This window comes from Chelonia mydas, chromosome 2 (genome assembly GCF_015237465.2).
Source record: "Chelonia mydas isolate rCheMyd1 chromosome 2, rCheMyd1.pri.v2, whole genome shotgun sequence".
Lineage (NCBI taxonomy): Eukaryota > Metazoa > Chordata > Testudines > Cheloniidae > Chelonia > Chelonia mydas.
The window spans coordinates 9,062,731-9,077,410 of NC_057850.1; the positions used below are offsets into that span (position 1 = coordinate 9,062,731).

General features: G+C 48.1%; 1 protein-coding gene across 7 annotated transcripts in view; it reads left to right on the plus strand.

The window, feature by feature from the left end:
• Positions 1 to 14,680, plus strand: part of PTP4A3 (protein tyrosine phosphatase 4A3) — a 168,421-nt gene that overhangs the window by 85,736 nt on the left and 68,005 nt on the right. Inside the window, exon 1 of one of the 7 annotated variants that reach the window (XM_037891923.2) lies at positions 11,329 to 11,669. The exons of the other annotated variants lie outside the window; for them this stretch is intronic. The gene's annotated coding sequence lies outside the window, so the exon portion shown is untranslated. Of the gene's footprint in view, positions 1 to 11,328; positions 11,670 to 14,680 lie in introns of those variants that run through there. 7 annotated transcript variants of the gene reach the window in all.

The following is a 14,680-nucleotide window of genomic DNA, read 5'->3' on the forward strand; positions in this document are numbered from 1 at the left end:
AGAGGCGTCGCTGAGGTTTAGTGGATGATATTGCAGAAGGACTGGGGGTCTGGAGCGAATCGTTCACTTTGAGGCTCTCTTGCTGGCTCTCGGCAAACTCTGTTGATCCCTCTCAGAGGAGTATGAATGATCGCCTTCCCTGCTGGGGATATTGTGCGGGTTAACGTTGGTAAGATCCTCTGATGAAAAGCAATGGATAAATGCAAAAATGAACACATGGACGACCCTGTGAGGGTATACGTGTGCAGCCTGCTGCCATGAGCCTCCAAGCCTGGATCCACAGACTTGGGCTCACGGGGCACGCGCCACAGTGCTAAATAAGGCCCTGTAGACATTGTGGCCTGGGCTCTGAAGCCTAGAGAGAGGCCTAGCACTGTGTCTGTCCACCCAGACGTGGAAGCTGGCTGTGCAGACATACCCTTAGAGGGAGCCCACGTTCCCCAGTTTCAGACGGACGTGATGGGCTTGGTGCGATCTGTATGTGAAATTCTCTGGCCTGGGTTATGCAGGAGGTCAGTCAAGGCAATCGCAGTGGTCCTGTCTGACCTTAGAATCTACGAAAGCTCAGCAGAGTATTTAAATGTGAGCCTAACCAGGATCCCAGCATTCACCCTGAAGCTAGGTACGTGTTTAGGTACCTTGCTGAATCAGGGCCTTGGTCTCTCTCGGTTTTTAATCACCTTTTGCGGGTTGACATTTCTCTTGCTCCTTCCTACCAAGAAACTCCTTCCCCTTGGCAGTTCTGTGTAATGGCGAATATTTGAATTCAGTGGTGTGGAGTTTTCGAAATGCACGGACAAGGCCTGTTGGGAAGCACAGCTCTCTGGTGCTTTGCCCTTAGTTTGCTTTGTAGCTGAGCTCCTTTAATGCGCCCTGCGTGCCGTGTTCCATGCCTGCTGACTTTCTCCACCTCCACTTCTGCGCTGGGGCCACTAGCAGCCTAGAAGTAATGTGCTGATTCACACAGGATGTCCGACCAGGTGATGGGAAGTGGTGCCAGGGGTTCTGGGGTGCATAGGAGGACCAGGGGTGAGTAGCAAGGAGGAAAGGCGAATGTGTCCCGCTCTGGAGTCGGGGGCATAAAACTCTCCTGTGTTCCTTAATGCCAACAGACCGTCCTTGGGAACAGTGTCGCTCAACATGCCGTGCGCACGGTTTAACAATCAGACAAGTGCTATGAAGCCGGCATGTGCCTCGCAACCGTGGAACTCTCAGTGCAAGTTTGTAGACACATTCTAATCTAGATTCACGGGCTCCTTGCCGAACTCCAAGAAAATAAAGGATTTAATCTGTTGGCCACCCAGTTCTTAAGGAAGGAAATATGGTCTAGTGGGTAGGCACTGGGCAGAGAGTCAGGAGATCAGGGATCTGTTCCCAGCTCTGCCATTGACCTGCTGGGTGACATTAAGCAAGTTACTTCCTCTCTCCCCTACTGCCTTCTACCTGTCTTGTCTATGTAGATGATATGCTCTTTGGGACAGGGACTGACTCTCAGTGTTTGTACAGCATCTAGCATAATAGGTCATTGTTCTCCCTGGGGGCCTGTTAGGTACATAACAGGTAATAAAACGGGTGTTAATGATGTGTGTTCTTCAGAGCAGATAGACAAGTCTGGATTTTTTCATTTTCCCGTGTCTCTGGGCCGTGGCAAGCCATGTGTTAGAATTCCATGTACTGTCAAGGCCATTTTTATTAGCTGTCCTTGCTTGGTTAGACAAACTGTTGCTAGAGAGCAGCACTTGGAGTGGTCATCTGCGTCAGCACAGTCAAGGGTGGCTTGTTCTGTGTGTTCATTCTTGATTCACACAACAGTAATGTCAGGGCTTCCGGACTGCGTAGCTTTCATCATCGCTTTGTTGCAATAGCTAGAGTGTGCAGAGACAGACTGGCTAGATGATGCCATAGATCAGCGGTTCTCAAACTTTTGTACTGGTGACCCCTTTCACATAGCAAGCCTCTGAGTGCGACCCCCTTTATAAATTAAAAACACTTTTAAATATATTTGACACCATTATAAATGCTGGAGGCAAAGCGGGGTTTAGGGTGGAGGCTGACAGCTTGCGACCCCCCCCATGTAATAACTTCGCGACCCCCTGAAGGGTCCTGACCCCCAGTTTGAGAACCCCTGCCATAGACGAAGGGCTTGTGTAACTTTGGTAACTTACCAGAATAATCTCTCCCAATACAGATTTTTGGGTGTTTCCAGGTGGATGTGTTCTTATTCTGGGATAAGAATGTCCACACAGGAGTAGCTACTTCAGTAGATTTCCAAGTGTAGACAAGCCCTGAGGCTGTGTACGTAAACTCTCTGCTTTCCGCTAAGGGCAGGAACGCCTGTAGTTCAATAAGAAGTAAAGAACTAAATGGCAGTTGACAGAATTTTCAACTTCTCTGGGCTTCAGATGTATTCCATAGCAACTACCTTGAGGTGCCTTGAACAGTGCTCTTCTGTTCTCCTCCCCTGCTCCTTCTTGCACACCTTACCTAATAGCCTACTCATTCCCGTCGATTCAAAGACCTCTGCACTAGCACCAGACCTAAACGCTGCATGAAGTCCGTCTTTACATCTGATAGTTGTTTTTTAATGCTTCGTCTGCCCTGCAGAGCATAGGAGTTAATTGCAAGATTCTCCTGTTACACCCCGTGCGATGTGTGAGGAAGGAAGGGTTAAATGAAAGGGGCGTGCATGGAAACAAGTCTTCGCATCATTGCAAGTCAAGCTGGGCCGTAGGTTTAGATCGAAACCATTAACAACTTGCACTAACAACAGTGTCTGCATCTCCTTACACACTAAGTGGAGTTGAGTTTATAGTGCAAAATGTATTGCTCTGTCCATTGGAGGAAAACTGGCCGTCGGTGGGATATGGTGCCTGTGGCTGTTGGGAAATGTGGTCAAGGTAGCTGGCTAAAACAGGATCACGTGACTGTGTCCAGTCTGGGGTCTGTAGTTTTTAACAAATAACAGGTCAGTTGGTAAGTGTGGTACTGTGGAAACTCTGTGAAACAGGTGTCTGTCTTAAGTACTCATATGCCTCCATCCCAATCACTGTGGTGTCCAAACCCCTCAATCCTCACAACCCCAGGTGAGATTTGCAAGTGCCGTTAGCCCCATTTTACAGATGGGCAACTGACATGCAGACAGAGTCAGTGAGTTGCCCAACGTCACCTGTGACCGAGCCGGGACTTGAGCCCAGGTCTCTTAAGGCTGGTGCCCTAACCACTGGGCCATCCTTTCTCTCATTTGGAAAACTGTTTGGTTGCATGACTCCCCTACCATCCCTGCAGGATCACAGGCCTTCAGCAGCACTCTTCTTCAAAGGACACACCTCCCTTTCTTATTGCCTATTGGGACTGGTCACCTTGATCGAAACTCTCAACCAGGAATAGGCTTTGCATTTATCCTGGGAGGTCCATCCACTACCATCCTGTACGTTCTGCCTCCACCCCTTCCTGCGTCTCAGGCTGGTGACAGAGATGTGGCCACGTCTTGCAAAGGGAGACATTCTGTGGTGAATTCTTCATGTGCACGCTAGATCTCTGTATGTGTTCCTGAATGACACTCCCTAGCCCTTCTCCTCTTCCTCCAGCAACATAGCTGGGTTTGCCGCTCTCTTGCATGCTTATTGCTAGAGCTGGTCAATGTCTTTCTAACAGTTTCAGTGAAAAATGGCCTCTTGTATTCTAAATAGAAAGTTTCATTTGTCTTAAAAATGTCCAGTTTTCTCTGCCATCCACCCCCCCGCCACCCCTCCAAAAAATCCTCCAGTTTCCAAAAACTCTCTAGGAAACCCCACAAATTTACATTTCTTTCAAAAATGTTCATGGCAAGTAACAACAGCATTTTCCAACCAGCTCTACTTATTTCTCAAGCAGCTTCTTGGAGGCAGACGTACCTACACTGTGTGCCTCTTCCTTCCCTCTACTGACTGATGCATTTGTCCTGCCTGACTGTCTGATTGCCTGGTGGCTCGTGGCTTTTGTTAAAAGAGAGCGAGGCCCGAATTGGTGACACTGATCTGCTTTTTCCGGCCGCTTGGCAGCACTGCACCTGGGCCAGTCTCCTCCCAGTCATCACTTAGAGATCTGTGTGCAGATGTTGGGTTGTTTTTTTCCTCCAGGCCTTTCATCTTTAGTTCCTGCTTCCTTCCACACCCTTACTCCCACTGGGAATTTCTGAACTTTTCTTTCCTTTGGCAAGCCCCTTGCTGTGGTTATTGGTTGTAACCGATACAATCTCTCTCCCGTTGTCAGATTCAGTTTTTCTCAGTGGCGTTGAAGTCCTGGCTGGGCAGGAGGACTGTGATGTCTTCTGTAAGGTCTTTACACAGGACTTCTTTCTGCATACCAGGTCTATCACAAACTTGTGTGTATACATCCCCTCACCTTCTGTTCCAGTTACAGTAGTTTGTCATGTGCTGCTGTTGCTTTAAGTTCTACTGTAGCTGACCTTTTGCCGTTCCTTTAATCTGCTGCCTTGCATGATCAGTAAGAATGCATGGTCAGGATTTTCAAAAGGGATTAGCAATTATGGATGCCTCAGTCCTTTGGCTGCCCAGTTTGAGACATGGGTGCTGGATACTTTGGGCACAACAGGCCCCATTCACGGTGTCACCAGCTGAATACCAAAAATCACTAAGCGTTCTTTAAAATCTTGACCACACTCCAACTTTCAACAATGTCCTCCCCCACCTTTGCAACTCAGGGCACATCTATGCGGCAAATAAATCCTGCGGCAGAGGGAATCAGATTCCAGGTCACCTGAGTCGGGCTTGTGCTATAGGGCTAAAAATAGCAGTGTAGACATTCCCGCTCAGGCTGGAGCCTGGCTTCTGAGACCCACCACCATCACTAAGTTTGAACCTGGGCTCCATCCAGAGCGAGAATGTCTACACTGTTGTTTTTAGCTCTGTAGCGCGAGCCCGAGCCAGTTGACCCGTGCTCTGAAACTCGCTGCCTCGGGAGATTTTTGTTGTTGTTGCAGTTTAGGTGAACCCTCAGGCACAACCAAGGAAAGAATCCTGTTCCTTCCCCCGTCCCTTTGATCCTCTACCACTGATTGTTTTATTTCTAGTAAGATTTTTTTAAGGATAAAGTGTAAAGTTTGTTTAAAGGAAAAGCGTTTTATAAAACTCCATAGGAATAGAAAAGTTTTTATGACACGCTTCAGCTAAGTTTTGAGAGTTTGAAGATCAAAATGTTCTTGGGAGGGTGGGGGGACAGAAGGAATACATAATGCTAGTGTCTGTGAACCAGCAAGCGAAATGGACTGGAAACAAGGTGAAACTGACCAGTCTTGTTCTGCTATATAAACTGAACCAGGAGTGGAAAACAAGCAAATGGCACAGTGAAAATTCAGTTAAAATCTGTGGCTTTTTAAAGGAGATAACTAAAAAAGGTAGAGTTTAAAAGTCTTGACAATGTAATTAATTTTTGTGGAATTAGCACATGTAGAAATTCCCTCCAAAGAGCCATTTAAAAATAAATCTGGCTTATAAAGTGCACTTTTCTTCTTTTTCATGACTTTTTTTTTTTTTTTTTGGTTATAAACCAAAACCTGAATAGGCTTTATCAATTCTCCACCTTCTGTTTCGCTGGGTAATGTTCAGCTTCAGCCATCTTCACTGAGATGGCTGAAAAGAAAAAAACAAAACCCCCACCTATTCTCTCCTGTACTAGAACGTGCCCAAAGGTGAAGTGTGAGAATTTTGTGCCGTACATAAAGTGGAGGGGGCATGAGGGGATGATCTCTCCCCTTTTTAGGAGCTGTAGCGTAATACAGATTCATTTATCAAAGGAAATCTGTGTCGATTTCTTTCCAATCTCGCCTCTGTCCTGTTTTACATACCCATTTTTGAAGAGAAGAGGCTGTGCATGGTGGTATGTCGTGTGTTAGTGTTGCAAAGCTCTGTGGAAGTAGACCAGACTTCTTGTCACACCAAGATAGTGGTGGCATTTCAGGGCTGTTGGCGTGAAAGAGAACTGCTCTCCGTTCAGTTTGTTTAGAGATGACAGAAAAGTAGCAGATCCTTCAGCTACTGAAAAACCTCTGGTAACCAAGGGCAACTTGGCAACTTAGAGAAATGGGAGCTTTAAGATGTAAATTAGACCCTTCAGCTGGTTCCCCAGATGGGGCGAGAACCTGTCTCGCATAATTCTTTATTCATTTTATAAAAGAAAAGACAGAAATTCAGATCCCCATCCAAATTGAGGAGAGCTTCCTATTCAGAGAGTTCGGTACAGCAGTTCTGTTATCAAAAGACCCTGCATTTGCATCTACGGCATCAAACAAAACCTCACCTACTCTGTACAGAGCTGCGGCAGGCTTTTCTGGGACTGTTCTCCAGACTGTCAGTAAGTAACGCAAGCCAGACTACACAAGAGTTTTGGATTAAATGGCTCTTTTGACGCTTTGCTAGAAGCATGTATCGAACGATGGTCGTACAGGTGGGAGTGTGCGAACTCATTAGTAATAAGTTTTAGATAGCTGTGGGTATATCTCTCCCTCTTCCCTGTTTATCTGGGGGATCCATAGAGATCAGACCAGAGACCGAGGTTTGACTGGTTTGGAGTAGTAGTGGCTGGAAGCTGTTACAGGCTGATGGCTATTTGGTGGCTTGTGTATAATAGTACCTCTATCTTATATAGCTCTTTTCATCAGTAGATCTCAAAGCGACTTACAGAGGAGGTCAGTATCTTTATCCCCATTCTACAGGTGCGGAAACTGAGGCATGAGGCAGGATGTGGCTTGCCCAAGGCCACCCAACAGATCAGTGACAGAGCCAGGAATTGAACCCAGGTCTCAGTGCAGTGCTGTACCCATTGCCTGGCTGTCTCAGTGTCTCTCCTGTGTGTAGGTGTGCACAATCCCAGCAGGGTGACGGAAGCTCAAATGGTCCAGCCCAGCAAAGCCTAACTGCCCTTTCGTGCTGGCGTGGCTGGGGTAGCAGCGGGTGTGAGGAAGCATGCCTGGATCTGCTCCATGCTGTACATGTCCTCTGGGCTGTCGTCTGTCAATGGGTCCTCCTGAGCTGTGCGAAAGGCCAGGACCCGGAACGAGAGTCGCAGTGTCTCTCTTGCCCTGGGGTTAGATTAGAGAGATTGCTGCCTCCCTGGCTCCAGAGACTTCCTGAGCGTGTGTGTGTGGGGGGGGAGGCAGGATGGTGACCAGGTCCAGCCCCGCACTGGGGTCAGCAGGCACTGCCCCACTTGGAGAAATGGGAAAACACCATCCAGACTCTGTGCCGTTCATGGCTGTTGGAAGAATGAGGGTTCCATGTGAGGAATCACCTCCGGTGCTTGTTCCGGAAGTGGGGCCAAAGCAGCATGCTCCAGAAAATTAGCCTGGCATTCATCATGCCAGGCCCAGGAGCGCTGCCACAAGGGCCCTCGGTGGATGAGCCAGCATGCTGCCGAAGTGAATTCAGGCCACCCCTGAAACGTTGATTTAGAGCCTCCCCGGATGGCTGGTGTTGGGATTCAGCTGCTGGAGTGACAACTGGGCCTTGCACCTGGAGCAGGATTGGGGCAGCCCTAGAGTGCTGGGGACCGGTGAGAGTGGAGCTGTTGGCTTGCCAGCATGGGGGGTGAGCCGGGGCGGGGGAATGACTCTGGTTAAGGTTCAGATTTCATTTCATGCTGTTGAGCAATAATGCAGGGCCAAATGATGCCAGCTTAAACCAGGGCTGAATTTGACTCCCGGCTGATCGCTTTGCATGGCGCTAACTAGGGGTCAGCAGCACCTTGTGAGCTGACCTCTGTATGTCATGGCACAGACCCTCAATGAGCAAGGAGGGCCTGACTCCGGGGATAGGGAACCTCACTGCTGCTTGTCCCCGGTCCCATCCATTCCTCCTTTCTCTGGGTGAATAACGCTGCTCCCACACCCGCTCTTCTCTTTCGGATTGGCATCGCCGACCCCGGCAGCACGTGGGCAGAGCAGGAAGTGGAGCGCTGACTGTAAGGGGATCTGGCAGCGTGGGAATGGCATGATTGGCATTCCCGCGCCCTCGGGCAGACGGGAGGCAGCTTGCAGTGCGGCTCGGGGACAGAGAATACACGGAGCACTGAGCAAGTTATAATGATTTGACATGCATTCCTCAGCGGTGAACAGCCTATAATGGCAGGCATTCCCGAAAATATCGACTGGGCAAGGCTAGGTGTGGTGTGTAATGGGTTTGTTTGTGAGCTGGCCTCTCCTCTCTCTACACCTGGGCTGCGGTGTCGGTGTCATTTTACAAGTGAAAGTGAGTCTTGTTGTCTCATCCTGCTTGGCTGCTTGGAAGTCCCATAACTGGGCTTGACTGGCAGCCTCTGTCCAGGAGGAACAGGACACCATGGGAGCCAGGGTCCCAAGAGACCAGCGCTGAGAATGCAGAGGACCTGTCCATGCTGTGCCTTTCTCCAGTCGGTGCTGCGGGGAACTTAAATTTGCCTTTCGGTTCATACAGTGCAGATGTCTGTCTAGCCCAGAGGCTCCCATCCCCCTCTCTGGGCACTCTTGCCATCCAATCTTATAACAAAGCACTCGCCTCTTCCCGCCATCGGTGCTGAGCCCCCCAGTTAACCAGTGCCAGCCTCTCCACGTGTGACAACCTCTTTCCCAAATACTGGGGCGCCAAGGTGGGTCTTGCAGGCTGTTCGGAAGGCTTATGAATCCAAGCTCTGCCAGACCACAGGGTCGGAGGAAGCACATTCCCAAGTCTAGGTCTGAGGGGGTGGTCTCGTGGATGGGGCCCTGGGGTGAGGTTTGGGCTGGGAATTCAACCCCTGGCTGCCATTGTGACCTTGGGCGAGTGATGTGGGAGCCGGGACAGGCTGTGTCTTTTACTCTGGCCTGGTCTCTTGAGTCACTTTTCAAAACGGGACCGAGGCACTTCTTTAACACTTAACCTTGAGCCTTGGCTCTGAAGCTGTAAAATGGTGGTAATACTTCCTTTGACAGTTCCACAGCCAGTCTTATGAACGTATTACCATGTCAGTGCGGAACGGCAGCTCCCGGGAGATGAGGGTTGCTCGGCTGTGAGCTAGCTGCTTGTGTGCGGAGGGTTTAAAACGGTTAAGTCAGAGATGCAGGAAAATCTCTGGCTATGTGCTTTCTTCAAGGCTTCTCATTTTCCACAAGCCATATAGTAAATATTGTGTCTTTGCTAAATGAGTTGGCTCACGTGTAATGAGTGACTTGCGTGGCAGATAGCTGTCAGAGGCATGCAGATTAGGAGTTCTTAATGAGCAGGACGACCCTACCAGGATTCCCAGGTCGGGGCAGGAGCCAGGCACATCTTCTCAGTTTCCCTTTGGCAGTCTCCCAACCCGCCCGCCCCTCTTATGGTGATTCATGGTTTGATTACTGCAATGGGCTTTTTCCAGCATTACTGCTCCAAATCTTTACCTAGTGTCCACAGCAAAATCCTGCCTCGTTAGTGGTGCAGGGGATCTCGAGCACATTTCTAGCGCTCTGAATGCTGCTTCAATGTAGTTGACTGAATCTGCAAACCCTTATATCGTATGGATCCTGGTTCCTTAGCAAGCTGCTCCCCCATCCTGGGCTTTCCTGGTAACTTCAGATTTGAACACCCAGGGTCAAGAACTAAGGAATCTTTTTATTGGCCAAGAGTCCTTTATTTCCCCTTGTCTGTCCGCCAGAATCTGTTGACATCCAAGGGTACAATCCAGTCCCATCTGTTTACAGAAGCATTCACTACAGGTGGTCTTTTCCTCACCAGCCCGAGTCTGGCTGGGAATATGGTTAGTCTCCATCGGTCAGAAGCAGCTTGCCCCACTGATGCGCTTTGTGTTTTCAGTCTCTGTCCTGTGTGTGCCCCCAGGTTTCACAATGTGTGTGTGTGTCTACAAACACACAAAGGTTACTGAGCTTCTGCCGAAACAGCTCTGCGTCTGTGTTACTACATCCTCCTGCTATGTTCCTTCAGGGAACTGGGCTGGGCTGTCAGTTTCTCTCTTGCTCATAACAAGAGGCAGATCTGAGTTTGTGTAGGCTCTGGTTTTAGTATAGTAATAAAAATGTTCAGTAATAAGGCCTTGAAACCAAGGGTCTTAAAGTGTTTCACTCAAACTGAGCCTTGTAGCTAGATCTGGGCAAAGAGTGCAGAGGAGTATTTGCTAACTCTTTTCAGAAACTTTTCTCAGAGTTAGCTTTGTTGCATCCACCTTTTTCACGGACATTTGAGGAAGCTCTTGTTCTTACACAAGCATGTTTGAAGGTCAAATTTCAGGCCCGGGTTTAATTCAGAAAAGAAAGTTATTTAACCAAAAATTCATTTGGGGCAGAAACAAAATTAGTACATAAAGGTTAGGTCATCCCATTGGGGAACAGATGCCATGTAAGGTTGCCAACCGTCCCATATTATAAGGGATGTCCTCTATTTAAATCAGGTTTCCAGCAGCACTACACGTCTGGTTAAAATACAGAATAAAAGGAGTCTCGTATTGCTTTAGAAGGCTGACAGAGGGGCAGGTGGGCCAAATTTGAGTTGTGGTGTAACCTAGTGCACAGGGTCGCAACACCACTCAGATTTGGCCTGGCCACCCCACCATCATGCATGTCCTGTATTTTTGAAAGACCGTGTTGGCAACCTTAATGCCATGTGACTTAAGTGACCAGTCACACAACTTGCCTATCCGTGCAAACAGTTTGTGAACAATCTATAGGCTGATATTTCTTTGAATAAACCATTGATCAGTTTTGAATGGAGAATAAATTAATAAATCATGCTCTGTTTGTAGGTGAATTACCAGCACAAAAATAAGGGTAAACTTGATGGCTAAATTGTCATAAAAATCTATTAGCTCTACCTGCACCATCCCTCTTGGAAAAATATCATTTATACCCCTTTTACAGATGGGTCAATTGAGATATAGAGCAGTTAATTGGCTTCTTCAAGGTCAAGCTGCAAGTAGCAGAACTGGGATGAACGCAGCTTTTTGTTTTAAGTAATGCAGTCCTTAAACAAAAATAATGAGGAGTCCTTGTGGCACCTTAGAGATTAACAAATTTATTTGGGCATAAGCTTTCGTGGGTTAGAACCCACTTCATCAGATGCATGGAGTGAAAATACAGGAGCAGGTCTAAATACAAGAAAGGATGGGGGTTGCTTTACCAAGTGTGAGGTCAGCTTATGCCCAAAGAAATGTGTTAGTCTCTAAGGTGCCACAAGGACTCCTCTTTATTTTTGCTGTTACAGACTAACATGGCTACCACTCTGAGTCCTTAAACAGCCTCCTTCAGGAGACAAGCAAAGGGTTAATGAGACTTACTCATAAACGCGCTTGATAACGCCCACTTATCACTCACTCATGTATCCTACAGTTACTGACAGTTGAGGTTTCAGCAAAAGATGCTTGTGGCAAAATGTAAATTGCAATTTGCTTGGTACATGTTGCTTTCGGGGGGTCTTTTGAAAAACGCCATTTGTGTTCCGGAGCTTCAGACAGCACAGACCTGAAAATTAATGCTTCTGCCTATGTAAATTAAAAGCAAAACCCAGTGTTGAAACCAGATCGCAGGAGGCTTAAGCCATCGCTCTGTGCAGAATGTTAAATACCCAGTGAGCTGGAAGCAGCCTGACAGACCGGGGTTTTTGTGGCTGCCTGCCTTGCTTGAGACTCCAAAACTGCTAGCTGGATTTCTGAAAGGTACAGACGCAGCCGAGGTGAGTCTTGTGCTGATTATTCCTGGCCAGTTGTTCAAAGTGATATTGGGCTTGAACTTGTCTTTGGTTTGACACCCCCCACCCGCACCCCCTTTTCCCCCTGCTGTTGCTCACTGAACCTTTTACCCAGCTCTGAAACAGTGTTATGGATTAAAGGCTGAGTCTAAGGTAAGAGGAATTAATGCGATTCATATAAATCGGGTGGATCAGAAGAGCGCTCTAGCTGGTCAGCTAGCCCATCCTCCAGACTCTTGGCAGTATCGTCCCTGAACCCTCGCTGCTAGATGGATGTCAGTCGTATACCTACTGATGTCTGTGGTCCAATCATGGAATAGCTCCAGTGGTGGGGGAGTCCACAGTGTCCCACGGCCCAAGGTGTTGGATTGCTCCTCTATTCTTAGCTGTCCTCTATGCTGCAGGTTGAAGCTCTTTAGTATAACGCTACTGGGCTGCTGGGACAGCCCAGGAATGTTGCTCGTTACAACAGCTGGGGGCTTTCTCCAGCGGTTCTCAAACTTCATTGCACCATGACCCCGTCCTGACAACAAAAATTACTACACAACCCCAGGAAGGGGGACTGAAGCCTGAGCCTTGCCGCTGTGGGTGGGAGGGGCAGGAAAGGACTGTAACCGGAGCCCCACCGCCCTGGCTGTGGCTTCAACCCCAAGCCCCAGCAAGTCTAATGCCAGCCCTGGCGACCCCATTAAAACAGGGTTGCAACCCAGTTTGAGAACCGCAGGTAGCCTAATAGAACTGCCTCAGTGTGCTCTAAGCTGAGGGTTGTGAGCGTACAAGCCACGGCAAGGGCGGGAGGGATAGCTCAGTGGTTTGAGCATTGGCCTGCTAACCCCCAGGGTTGTGAGTTCAATCCTTGAGGGGGCCATTTAGGAATCTGGAGCAAAAATTGGGGGATTGATCCTGCTTTGAGCAGGAGGTTGGACTAGATGACCTCCTGAGGTTCCTTCCAACCCTGAGATTCTATGATTCTAAGGTAGGAAGGTTGCAACTAGCCGTGAGCTAATTCATATGCTGTATGTGTCCACAGTATGTGCAGGGTGGTATTTATAACACATACCCAGGTTATATTTGGAGGGGTATTACGGTAGGCAGTTCTTTGTGATTAAAACCCCCTTTCGGTCTCTGTACTCACGTTGAGATCAGGCTGAATTCGGTGCTCTGTATGGACCTCTTGGCCCTAGCTATGTGACTAAAAGGACAAGAGCCGTCCGCTTCTGATACTCACGCGCTGCCTCGGCACCGGTCTGCCAGTGTCCTTTGCTAGGTGTTTCTGCCTAAGCCAGGCAGCAAAGCATGCCTTACTGTGTCATCTGGGGATGTGGTAGGTCCACAAACACCGACCCATGTGTGTTTCATGTCCGGCCTAGCTAAATGTAACACCGCTGCACACTTACAACTGTACTTCCCATTCCCATTTACACAGTACTGTGCTGTGACTCCGCTCTTCCTCTTCGGAACCCAGGAGGTGAAAGGCTAGTACGTTGAAGCATTACTCACAGACGTATACTAGGTCTGGTAGTGTGTACGCTGCCCTCTGTTGGATTAAATCAGAATTGCTCAGCAGCGTCCAAGATCCTGTACAGCTTGCAGCTAAAAGGGATTCTCCTTTATCTCAGCCATTAAAGAACTACAGCTGTGGACCAGGAAGGCCCTGTTTTCTATCACCTCTGCTGCTGTGAAGTTCCAAAAGGTCACATCATTGCATAATATTGATAGGCATGAAGTCTTGGATTGTGTCTTCACTAGGAAAAAGGTGTATGTTTCAACCTGTAATCAGTTAATCTGTGGTACATTCTTTTTGGATCCCATTGTAGTGTCTCTTTCTGGAGCAATTACTCTCCACTGGCACTTGAGTTGACACTAGCCTAGAAGGCTGGTTAAATCAGGATTATTATTATTGCTAATAGTGCTTTGCACTTGGCATTTCGTATCCTTAAAATCTCCAACTGTGTTAGAAAGGTGGGGTAAGCATTATCCCGATTTGACGAATGAGGAAACTGAAGCACCCAGGAATGAAGTGGCTTAAGAACAGAGTCATGGCTCTCAGCCCCAGACCATAGCTCGCTCCGCAGTGATACCTGCTCCCCTGACAATCGCCTGGCACTGATCTCTACCTGTTGCTGTTTTGTCTTTATTATGGATAATGGTGAATCATGAAGGTTGTTACAAGGAGGAGGGAGAAAAATGGTTCTTGTTAACCTCTGAGGATAGGACAGAAGCAATGGGCTTAAATTGCAACAAGGGCGGTTTAGGTTGGACATTAGGAAAAACTCCCTAACTGTCAGAGTGGTTAAGCGGAATAAATTGCCTAGGCAGGTTGTGGAATCTCCATCATTGGGGGATTTTTAAGAGCAGGTTGGACAAACACCTGTCAGGGATGGTCTAGATAATACCTAGTCCTGCCATGAGTGCCCGGGACTGACCTCTCGAGGACCCTTCCAGTTCTATGATTCTGTGAAACTGAGGCAGTAGGAAGGGTTGCTTATGCCGTAAAGCAATTGCTCTCCTTTTGTAGTTTATGTTAGAGCAGTGTTTAGAGTTGGCACCCGAGGCCCGGGCCCCATTATGCTAGAGACTATGCATGTGTATATAGTGAGTGACTGTCCCTTCCTCCAACATCTTATTATTTAAATAGACAAGGTAGAGCTGGGACTAGAACCAGGTCTCCTGACTCCCTGTCCGGTTCTCTATCTGCTAGGCCACACAAAACTCCCTGTAGAGCCCTCCCTTCAGATTCCCTTGTTTGGGCCTTGTCAGATTGAGTAATTGGTTGGGTCTGTGCAGTGCAAGAGTCTGAAAGCCAAGGGACACCTAGGGCTGTGTACTGGGGATAAGCTATCCTCTTCCAAAAGGTTATTTACTGCATGTTCCTTTGCAGCATCCAGATCCCCTATAGCTCTTGAGTGGGAAGGATATGTATTCACTTGACAGGTTATTAATATTGCTTGAAAAATCCTCCTTACATTGTTCTGTCATGCTGAATATGGTAATCG